Genomic DNA, 12,329 nt, shown 5'->3' with positions numbered 1-12,329 from the left:
TAGGGTAGGCTTGGTGGACCCACACTCACTCCTCCTGAGCTACTTCAAAACTTACTGTGTCACCAGTCCTCATAGAACACAACCATTTCACCCCTTCTTTGTAGGTAATCTGAAGACCACCAATCAGAAAATTGCCCAGGGTAAAACAATCCAAAGGTTTTGTTATACAATCTGGCCACTAGACACCACTATAACATGAAGTTGTGCCTTACCTTTTATAAATGTACCAGCTATAAAGATTATTTGTGCATTTTACACATATCCACATAGGGTAGTCCTATTACTGAAGCTTCTGTTCTTGGCCATAACCAAGCCCACAAACAACAGTACGACGAAGAGATATTTTAAGCCTAAGTCTCCTGGACCCCAAATAGTTCTGCCTCTCTATCAACACTGAATGACTCCTTTATTTGAGACACTGACTCTTTCACAATTTGGAGATTCTCTATATTACACAAGTGACCCCACAATGCAGCCTAAAACAAAGTGACAGGTTTTCCGTGGATGTTTCAGTGTGAATCCACATTAGATGGAAAATCCAGTGAGCTGAGCAATTTTCAGCAAGGCCCGGTCATCGGTGCTAGACTAGGCCAGGACGGGATTTCATACACTGACGACCTTGTTCTCACCAGACCATAACACATTCTCCCACATACTTCTGGCTGATTTGTAAGTTTTGGCAAAACATTGCCGGGCTTGGATGCGTTTCTTTGTTAGAAAAGGCCTCCATCTTGCCCACCTACCCCACAGCCCAGACAAATGAAGAACACGGGAAATGGATGTCACATGCACTACACAACCAGGACTTGCCAGAAGTTCCTGCAGCTCCTTTAATGTTGCTCTAGGCCTCTTGGCAGTCTCCCGGACTAATCTTATTTAGGTCTTTACATTAATTTTTGAGAGATGTCCAGTTTCATATCTATCTATTATAGATGAGTGAGTATACTCGCTAAAGGCAATTGCTCGAGCGAGCATTGCCTTAAGCGAGTATCTCCCCAGACTGCAGGTTCAGGTGCCGGCAGCGGGCACAGAGCTGCGGGAAGAGCGAGGCGGAACGGAGGGGAGATCTCTCTCTCCCTCTCTCCCCTCCGCTCCCTCCTGCTGACAGCCGCTACTCACCGCTCCCCCGCGCCGGCACCCGAACCTGCAGTCTCGAGCGGGGGAGATACTCGCTAAAGGCAATGCTCGCTCGAGCAATTGCCTTTAGCGAGTATACTCGCTCATCTCTACTATCTATCTCATATCTATCTATCTATCTATCTATCTATCTATCTATCTATCTATCTATCTATCTATCTATCTCACATCTATCTCATATCTATCTCATATCTATCTATCTATCTATCTCTCATATCCTCCTCATATCTATCTATCTATCTATCTATCTCATATCTATCTATCTATCTCATATCTATCTATCTATCTATCTATCTATCTATCTATCTATCTCATATCTATCCATCTCATATCTATCTATCTCTCATATCCTCCTCATATCTATCTATCTATCTATCTCATATCTATCTATCTCATATCTATCTATCTATCTATCTATCTATCTATCTATCTATCTATCTATCTATCTATCTATCTATCTATCTCATATCTATCTATCTATCCATCTCATATCTATCTATCTCATATCTATCTATCTATCTCATATCTATCTATCTATCTCATATCTATCTATCTATCTATCTATCTATCTCATATCTATCTATCTATCTCATATCTATCTATCTCATATCTATCTATCTATCTATCTATCTATCTCTCATATCTATCTATCTCATATCTATCTATCTATCTCTTCTATCTATCTATCTCGCATCTATCTATCTATCTCATATCTATCTATCTATCTATCTCTCATATCTATCTATCTATCTATCTCATATCTATCTATCTATCTATCTATCTATCTATCTATCTATCTATCTATCTATCTATCTCATATCTATCTATCTCTCATATCCTTCTCATATCTATCTATCTATCTATCTATCTATCTATCTATCTATCTCATATCTATCTATCTATCTATCTCATATCTATCTATCTATCTATCTATCTCATATCTATCTATCTATCTCTTCTATCTATCTATCTATCTCACATCTATCTATCTATCTCATATCTATCTATCTATCTATCTATCTATCTATCTATCCCATATCTATCTATCTATCTATCTATCTATCTCATATCTATCTATCTCATATATATCTATCTATCTCTCATATCTATCTATCTATCTATCTATCTATCTATCTCACTATCTATCTATCTATCTATCTATCTATCTATCTATCTATCTATCTATCTTATATGTATCTATTGATCTTACATCTATCTATCTATCTCATATCTATCTATCTATCTCTCATATCTATCTATCTATCTATCTATCTATCTCATATCTATCTATCTATCTATCTATCAATCTATATTACATCTATATATCTATCCATCTATATATCTATCAGATAGATAGATACGAGATTGAGAGCTAATTGTGATAGATATGAGATAGACAGATAGATAATTGGATCTCTCTCACTCAGTTAACTCAATGTCCAAAAAATGCAGTTCCAAGGAGAAAGAAACTCCCTACCTACTACAGTACATCCCTATTCTCACCAAATCCACCATTCGTAATGACAATGTCAGCTCTGCTACATCTATTTCTGTAGAGACCCTACAATGCAGAGTTATTTTCCGTCTGTGCAGAACACGAAAAAACCAAGAAGTCAGCGTTTTGCGCAGAAAGACTCTCCTTTCTTCTCCCCGCCATGTGTTACTCCTTATGCCAACTCTAAGACACTAATGATCTGTTAGATGTGAAGTTTGTGTGCTGGAACAACACTGGATCTTTCTCGGCATGTTCTTCCACCTCTTTCAGACCCAGTAAAGTAAACTAATAAACAGGAATCTTACTACTGCAATAAAACCCCCAAAACGGTTTGGCTTTTGTCAGCTTCATTTGGCAAGAGGGAACATTCCACGGCAAATCTCCGGCCTCCTCTATCTGCTGGTTTTCAGAGACTTTCACTGACAGATTCCAATAGCTTGAGTGCATCACATACCCCAGCTGCTCCTAATTACACCGAGGGCAGCTACGCTGAAAAATAGCAGTTCCGGAAGCACCTGTGACCAATGTGTTGGGCTTGTCCAAAAAAATATGTCCATTCGCGTCACTAACAGATAGGAATATTTCAGCGCCATTCCTTTAGACAGCATGAACTGAGGCTTCATTGGCGCACCCCATTACGTACATTTGGGATACTTTTTAAAGCAAAAACGCATCGTGCTGGCATCCAAAATAGTAATTTTACAAGCATGATATCACAAAGAACTCGGTCCGATATTGCACTCACCTGTGTGGATGCACCCTAAAGCCGGCGTCACACGAACATATTCGCGCACCTAAAATTTGTGCGCACAATATGCAGTGAATAGAAACCATTGATTTCAGTCGTGCAAAATCCCGCTCTATTTTCCAGAGTATATGTGCACTAAAAGTCCCTATAGAAGTCAATGGGGATGCGCAAATGCACACAAACTACGCCAGGAGATAAGTGAAGCACTTAGTAAGTGTGCAGGAAAAAAGAACACATCTGGAACTTCAAAGGCTTTAAAGGAGATTTAACCCCTTAAGAACGTGGCTTCCCCCCCCCCCCCCCCCCCTCCCCATTTTCGTTGGGAGACAGGGTGACCGAAAAAGTGCATTTCTGGCATTCTTTATTTTTTTTTTCAGTCGATGTTCACCGTGCGGAGTAAATAATGCGCTACTTTGATAGATCAAACTTTCACGAATCCGGCAATACCAGATTTGTATTTTTGTTTTAGGATTTTGATTTTTTATTATAGATATGGAAAAGGGGGGTGATTTAAACTTTTATTACTTTTTTTTTACAATTAGTAAAACGTTGTTGATCTTATTTTTACTTTATTTTTTAGTCCCCAGGGGGGACCCCAACTAACGATGCTTTGATCACTTCTGCAGTATGATGTAATGCCATAGCATTACATCGTACTGCTATCGGGCAGGCAGTCTATCAAGCCACCCCAAGTGGATGGCTTGATAGGCAGTCTGCTAAGGCAGCCCTGGGGCCTTTTAGAAGGCCCCGGCTGCCATGACCACCGCACGGTTCCTTACAATTTCATCGGGGGGAGGGATTCGGGGCCGTACGGGACCCCCCGAACGATGTACTTAAATGCCGTTGTCAGAATTGACAGCGGCAAGTAAAGGGTTAAAGGGCTGATCAGCCACGCAACTGACTTCAGCTATTGCCCGCAGGTGTCAGCTGTAATAAACCTGCGCCCGCGCTCTCTCTCTTCGTACATACCCCGACGCTGCATTACATAAATGTACGTCCTGGAGCCTAAAGGAGGTCAAAGGCTAGGTTCACTTTTTCAACACCATAATTGCACTTTTTAGGTCGCCCCATCTCCAAGAAAAAATGTAATAAAAAGCGATCAAAAAGTTTTATGTGTCCCCAAAATGGTACCAATAGAAATTACAGGCCTTCCCGCAAAAAAATAAATACGGCTTTCATACGGCTTTGTCAGTGGAAAAATAAAACAATTATGGTAGTCAGAACATGGCAGAAGAAAACAGTTTTATTTTTTTCCAAAGACACTAAAGCAAAAAAAAAAACAGTATATAAATTGTGTATCGAAGTAATACTGTAAAAACAAGACACCCCTCCCCCTTTTCCCCGCCCAAAGAGAGTTGCATTTGTTTGTCTTTTTTACATTTCACTCCACTTAAAATATTTAAAAGTTTTTCACTAGATTATATATTAAATAGCACCCCTGAAAAATACAACCGGTCCCGCAAAAAACAAACCCCCAGACAGCTACGTCAGCTTCTTAATAAAAGAGTTAGGTTTTTTTTGAAAGTGAGGAAAAACTGAAAATGGAAAAAAAAGGGCCGCGTCATTAAGGATTTTTCAAAGCATCTCAGGTCTCCTTTTGCTGCTGTTTGCACCCAGTTTGGACTCAATTAGCTCAATTTCCCACATAGATTCTCCTATTTTTTATTGGGCTGCTATTTGCAATTTACTTACAGGTGTGTGTATGGGAAGGCGGGGGGTGAGTCCTAAGTAGAGATGAGCGAACGTGTTCGGCTCCGCCCCTTTTCGCCCGAACACCGAACTTTGCGAGCAATTCCGTGCTCGGGCGAAAAAAGTTCGGGGGTCGCCGTGGCAGCGCGGGGGGGTGCGGCGGGGAGTGGGGGGGAGAGGGAGAGAGAGAGGGCTCACCCCTGTTCCCCGCTGCTGCCGCCCGCGCCGCCGCGCCTCTCCCCGCCCCCCGGCGCCCGCCGAAGCTTTACGCGCGGACACTGAAGTCCTCGGCAAAGCCGGTGTCCGGGTGCGTAAGTGTTCGTTAAGAACACGTTCGCTCATCTCTAGTCCTAAGCCATCCATCCTGGCAGTACTGTACTTCCTGGAACTTCTTCTCCCACATTTCCCATGTTGCCCTGCATAGCCCTAGTCCAATCAGTTACAAGGCAGCTTCTCAATGTCCACCCCTCTCTTGTATGTAGTAACTAGCAGTGTCCCCATGTCCCTATTACTAGAGAAGTCACATGCCTAACAACAGGCAGTGGATTGCAGAGGTGCTAGAAGGGAGATCCCTAGTGGTAACCACTTCAAACTTGATTTCCAGCAGTAAAACAAAACAGTATTTTGCAAGATTGATGACATACCCAGTCTATTAGATGAGCAGAAGATATGTGAAAAGTGAATCTCCATTTAAGCAGGGGCGCTGTTTATAGTAGAGTAATCTATTGACAATAGAAATCGTTGGGAAGATGTCCATGTGTTTGCTAATCTTACAGAACATCTGCATAAACAATACCATATGACACTGTAATACCACAATGCAATCTTGTTCTTTCTCCAGTACTAAATATGAGCACTGTATGGCGGAGGATCTCAGTAAACCTTTGCTCGGCCGTGTTTAATATCACCTTGAGTGACACTGATTGTGATGATTGCAGGTCCTTTGCCTGGAAGGAAATCCTAACCCTCTAATGCGGCTATTGTTGTTTTTATAGATGGAGGTCCCTATTTCAACTCATAAAACAGGATTTATTGGGGTGAAAGAAAGTGTATCATAATCTTTAGAAGCCCCAGAAGGCCTGTGAAATGTAACCACAAAGTATTTAAACCCAAAACACTAAACTCCGATTCTCACTAACACAAAGGAAAATCTCCCCATAGACTTCAGTGTCTGTTGTTGTTGAGGTTCAATCTTAAGCGGGGCGTATAAATGTGTAAACGCCTCATTAATGCAAAAATCTGCATGTAATTTCATTGTGACAGATAAGGGCCAATTTACACAGATCTGAGAGAAGCACTACACAGCGGTATATCCACCGAGCATGTGGGGAGTAGGTGCAAACATTGGTAGATTTGGTATTTATTGGTAAGCCCATTCTAAAGTTTACTTAAAACAAAAAGTTTTCTCGAAATGCAAGTCTTTGATTTATTTATTCTATGAAGCCCTGATATTTTCAATTCAGCTTTTTATGCTTTATCTTGGTCCCTAATATGGGTGATGTATGTTGGGTGCCTAATGGACCTTACAGGGCCCTTCGGTGATGTCACCTAGAGGTCTACCAATCCTAGACCCTGAATGCACACAGGCCATTTTATAGAATGTGACTTAGCATACTATTGCAGATTCTAACGCCAGTTAGGTATTTGGTAATCTGGGTGATAACCCATCTGGGAACCCTAATGGGTATCCAAAGTGCCTTCCATTAAACCTTTGTTACCGATTCATTATGAAACTAGTAATTGGTGATGCTTGTCATTTCTAAATATATAAAGGTACGACAGGAGTGGCGAGGGAAAAACAAAACCAACAGTGAGTGACCAGAGCGGAATCAAACAGGGAAGTTTATTGTAGAGTTGGTTACTTTTCAATTTTGAGCCCTAGGGCGCAGGTATGGCAGCTGAAACAGGCCTAATTCCAACCCTTTAAAGAGGACCTGTCAGGGATGCATACCTTTACTGATGATAACTGCTGACTCCATTGCTGTTTTTTACTTTGGTCGGCCCTCTCGCAGTTGGCCCCAGTGGCTCCTGTTACTTACGGAGCCTGATGATAGTCCACTGTCTCGTAGGCAGTCTCCATCACCCGGTGTCAATCAAAATCACACCAGGCATTGATACTGGGTAGTGGAAGCTGCCCATTTGACAATTAGACTAGCAATGGGCTACATATGTAACAGAAGCCATTGCGGATTACCAGGGGGACTATAACCAAAATAAAAAGATCAATGGAATCGGTGGGGACACAGCTGTAAGGCTGTATTTCACTTGTCAGAGGACCAAATAGATCCTCTCTAAAGAGTCTTGAACCACAACTTGGATTACCAATCAACTTTCTTTCAAATTTTTTGCTCACCACCAGCACCGAGTAAGCATTTAATTAGCTGGGTGAGATTCCATATTTACAGCACTGATTTTCCTTGTGAAAACTCAATCGTATGTCCAAGCTAGACGCAAAACACCTCTTCTGGATCAGGCATAATTTCTTATCTTAAAAGGATGAATATATAAGTAACAAACAACTGCGGAGAACATAAAATATTTTTAATGAAACCAAAAGTGTGGTAGCAAGGAATCTGACCCTAACCTACTAATGTGATGCGATTAGAGATGAGCGAGTATAGTCTCTAAGGCACATTACTCGAGCGAGTAGTGCCTTAGCCGAGTATCTCCCCGCTCATCTCTAAAGATTCGGGTGCCGGCAGGGGGCTGGGAACGGCGGGGGAGAGCGGGGAGGAACGAAGGGGAGATCTCTCTCTCCCTCCTTCCCCCCCGCTCCCCGCCGCAACTCAACTTTCACCCGCGCCGGCCCCCAAATCTTTAGAGACGAGCGGGGAGATACTTGGCTAAGGCACTACTCGCTCATCTCTAGATGCGATTTTACCTAAAAGCGGAGCACTTGCCATGATGAAGGTAACCCCACATCAGAAACCAGGGGTGACCCTGTCTTTTCCTTATTGAAAAGCAGGTATAATGTTTGCTACAATAAATGCAGTATAGGTGTTAAACGAACCACATGGAAGTCCAATCACTCCAATACAATATAAGCAATTAGTCAGGAGATAAATGATAAACATCCCAATTATCCTTAACAGCAAACACAATTATCCTGACAGTGGAACAAGACAGGAGCCGTCGACTTGACCAGAAACACCTTCAGACTAGAAGCATAACTGGCGTCCTCAATGAGGATGAACTGGAATAAATGTGTACAGACAAGTACTGATTGGCCGGCTGGAACACGCACCTCCTAGCCAACCAATTCATCCACACACCAGCAATAAAGTGATCATCTTGGCATCCGACTCCAGAATGGCACTGAGCATGCACTGGAGTGTGGATCACGTGGGCTGGAGCGGGCACTGTGCGTCACTCAGGTCACTATCCAATAAAGCCAGGGAGCCTTGCTAACAAGCTAGCATTGCCTTGTTTTTGGCAAAAGAATCCAAAAGTGTTCTTCTCGCAAAAGAAAAAAAAGTAGTACTTGGTCCATTCCTTCTAGAAGGCCTTCACAGAACAATATATTAAGCATTGTCTTCACTACAGTACACACCGGATCTCACATGGTCAACCACACCCCTACTCAGTATTGACATGGTGCAACGACTCTGATACAGTAGTATCTACAGATGGATGCCTCTGGTTTGGCTGATAACTTGAGTCATGTTTCAAGACTCTTTGAGGGATCTTAGACTACCACCTATACTCGTCAGAGAAGGTTTTCTGGCACACCGAAATAGAAAAAATCATAGGCCTCATTTTTTTATGGCCATAAATGTTCTCAACGATCTGATTATTAGAGAACTATCCGTGATTTCTTTAAAAACACGTTGAAATGTCCACTAATGTGATACTCATGTGGTCTGGTGTATAAACTTTAAAACCTTTATTTTTTTAATAGAACGGTGTTGTGGTCACGCTGCCTATAATTATGGTCAAACGATTTCATGTTAAGCCTCTGATGTCTTTACTATTACTTTTAGGAACATTATCCGTGTGATCCAGACCAAACCTGGCACGTCTATAGGAGTGCGGCTCTAGACATTAAATGTTCTAATCCCAACTTTATTGTTCTTGGTCGAAAAACATCTGAATGTTTGAGCTTTTATTCATTGGAGATTGTCAATATCTATTAACGAAATAGATGATCCGCCGACCGCAAGATCTTGCAGTCAAAAGAATAAAAATGTACTTCTCTCTAGCTTTCCTAATTGAATTTTTGACCAAGGAGGCCGCATTCCACTACTTTGCTTCGACCCCCTTTGCTTTCGGCTCCATGTCTCCAAGACAGAGAAATCTTTCTCGAACAATATTATAAGGATCACTAGTATACAAAGCTGACTTGTTAAATCTAAAGCCGTGATCCACTTCCAAAATCAATAGCTCGCTTTTAAATAGTTGGAATCGGACACCGGAGTATGCACTATCAGAGGGGATTGTTTCAGGTTCAAGAAGTCAGCCGAAACACTGGCTAGACTTACAAGACCACTTTCATAGCTCTGCCTTTGCCAATATTGGTTAATTTTTTAAAAGAGGTATAGAGCGATGGAATTTGGAAAATAACATGTGGTCTGAAAGTATTCTTTTAATATATCAAACTTAATTTTTCAATGGAAAAATAACCCCCTTTACGGGAGGTGCCCGGCATCTTATGAAAAAATATATTACATTAGAAGACATGACAGCCAAGACCAAAAATAATAACTAGCACAGCTTCATTCAGTGTTGTTCCCGTGTTTAACCATACATAATCCAAATGTAACCACACCCTAGAGTTCTACTGAACCAAAAGGACCATAGCTTGTATTAGCAGAGCTGGTGAGTACGATATACCCATCAGGCCTTAGAGAAAAAAAAGTAGGCACCATAGAAATCATTCAAATAAACATCATTTTTCTTATATACAACATCAATTTTCAGCATTGCCCAAATGCATTACGGCCAGCCTCTCATTTTGGCCAAATTCCTTTTTTTCTCGAAAAATTTTTTGCGGAATTAAGCCGGTTTCACATCTGCGTTGGAATTTCCGATCAGAGGTTCTGTCGTGACCCGGATCAAAATCCCATGCATGCAGCGTTCTTTCTTTCATCCAACAGCCGGGCAACTGGAGTCCGTTCGGCGCTGTTTGGAGTCTGTTTGGTTCCGTCCGGTAACAGAGCCGTTCGGCCACGGGGTTTCACCTATCCCATTTCCCTAACTGAGGAGGAAGACGGAAGCTCAAACGGAGATGTGAAACCACCCTTATTATCCCATTAATGACCAGAAATGTTTTAGATGTTCACTTTTGTTTTTTCATCTCAGCTTTGCAAGAGCCATAACATTCTTATTTTTCAGTTAACATAGCCATATGAGGGTTTGTTTTTTTGTCGGCCAAGTTGAATTTTTTTTGATCATACTATTTAATGTACCATATAATGCATTGAAAAACATTAAAAAAGTAAGTGGAATGACATGGAAAAGAAAACCCACACAACTGCATCATTGTTTTTTTAAGTTTTGCTTTTACGAAGTTCATGGTGCAGCAAAAAGGACATGTTATGGTTATTCTGCAGGTCCGTATAAACGCGCAATACCCAACCAGCGAATGCCTGCTGTACATTTACAATGGAGGGTTACTAAAACTTTAATTTTATTAAATTGACTAATTTGCTCCAAAAATGTCTTTACTCACTTAAATTAGTCTCATAACAACCAATAATACCTTGTGGGTAGGATATGCCCTTAATTGAGAGGGGTCCTATGACTTTGGCCATGCTAGTTTTCACAACAACGTGGCAGTAGAGATAGGAAAGATATCCTCCACTACTGGTTTAGCTGCAGGACCATCCTGAAAAAATATCTGACGACGACAGTTTGGGTTAGTAAACCCTGTTATAGGAAGAGCAGGACACATACGCTGTTGAAAAACTGAACGTAAAAAAAATACAAGGTTAAAAAAATTTGACTTCTTTCTTTTTGTCCATGGCTTGTGTGTGACATTGCATTTTGGTTTCACTTTAAAGGGTTTTTACCACCAAGGATATTTATCCTCTATCCACAGAATAAGGGATGAATATCTAAACGCTGGGTGGCTGACCACTGGTACCCCCAACAAGCCTGAGAACAGCACCCTGAAGTGTTACATGTGAACAGAGAAGCAGTAGACATGCTCAACCACTACACCATTCACTTCTACGGCAATATCCGCCCATCTCATAGAAGTGCACACCACTAATCCATTTAAATGGGTCATTCAGTGCTGTCATTTTCGGGATCACTGGAGGTCCTAGTCATAGGATTGTTAACAATCAGACACTTATCCTATATCCTGTCGATAGGGGATAAACATCTTCTGGGTAAAACCACTTTGAGTCAATAAGGAGGAACTGTAATACCGCGCAAAAAATGTAGATAATTATAGCTCTATTTTGGGGAAAAAAACAGTCATCTTTTTCAAATTCTATGCAACAACTTTATCACCATATTATTACTGGACGTTGAAGACTTGGAGAATGAGGGGGGCCTTTAGGATTAAATAAGTGTGTCTAATCAAAAGTGTGACTAGGCAGATCAAGATAATCAAGGCTAATTGTCATAGAATCATGGAATGGTAGAGTTGGAAAGGACCTACAGGGTCATCGGGTCCAACCCCCTGCTCAGTGCAGGATCACTAAATCATCCCAGACAGATGTCTGTTGAGCCTTTGTTTGAACACTTCCATTGAAGGAGAACTCACCGCCTCCCGTGGTGACCTGTTCCACTCATTGATCACCCTCACTGTTAGAAAGTTTTTTCTAATATCTAATCTGTGTCTCCTTCCTTTCAGTTTCATCCCATTGCTTCTAGTCTTTCCTTGTGCAGATGAGAATAGGGCTGATCCCTCTGCACTGTGACAGCCCTTCAGATATTTGTAGACAGCTATTAAGTCTTCTCTCAGCCTGGTCTTGAAAGTCCAAACATGGGCATGAGTAACCAGGCAGAATGTGACTACAGGGGCATAAATTGTTGGATGTGATTGTTCTGTCTCTTCAACCACAATGCACAATGCCAGAGCCTGGCTGCAAATGTTACCTCTACACCCTCTATAGTTATGCCCCTACTTGTGTGGTGCAAGAAAAAGTATCCTACTGGACAACAGAAGCTAAATCCAGATCATGGTACTGCCAGATTCCTCTAATTAGTCAGTGAAAGTACATCACAATATTGCCCCAGAAGAGTTCTCATGGCTCTTCAGTGGAATTATTGTCATTTATTTCTGTTTTTGAAAGCTTGTTCCACTTCGAG

The 12,329-nt window shown here is 41.4% G+C and overlaps 1 protein-coding gene across 1 annotated transcript in view; it reads right to left on the bottom strand.

Annotated features, from left to right (window-relative positions):
* Nucleotides 1-12,329, bottom strand: part of TRABD2B (TraB domain containing 2B) — a 295,708-nt gene that overhangs the window by 65,235 nt on the left and 218,144 nt on the right. The window lies entirely within an intron of this gene.

This window comes from Eleutherodactylus coqui, chromosome 3, assembly GCF_035609145.1.
Source record: "Eleutherodactylus coqui strain aEleCoq1 chromosome 3, aEleCoq1.hap1, whole genome shotgun sequence".
NCBI classification, from domain to species: domain Eukaryota; kingdom Metazoa; phylum Chordata; class Amphibia; order Anura; family Eleutherodactylidae; genus Eleutherodactylus; species Eleutherodactylus coqui.
Note: the sequence above shows the minus strand (reverse complement) of the source record. Positions and strands in the feature narration are given on the sequence as shown.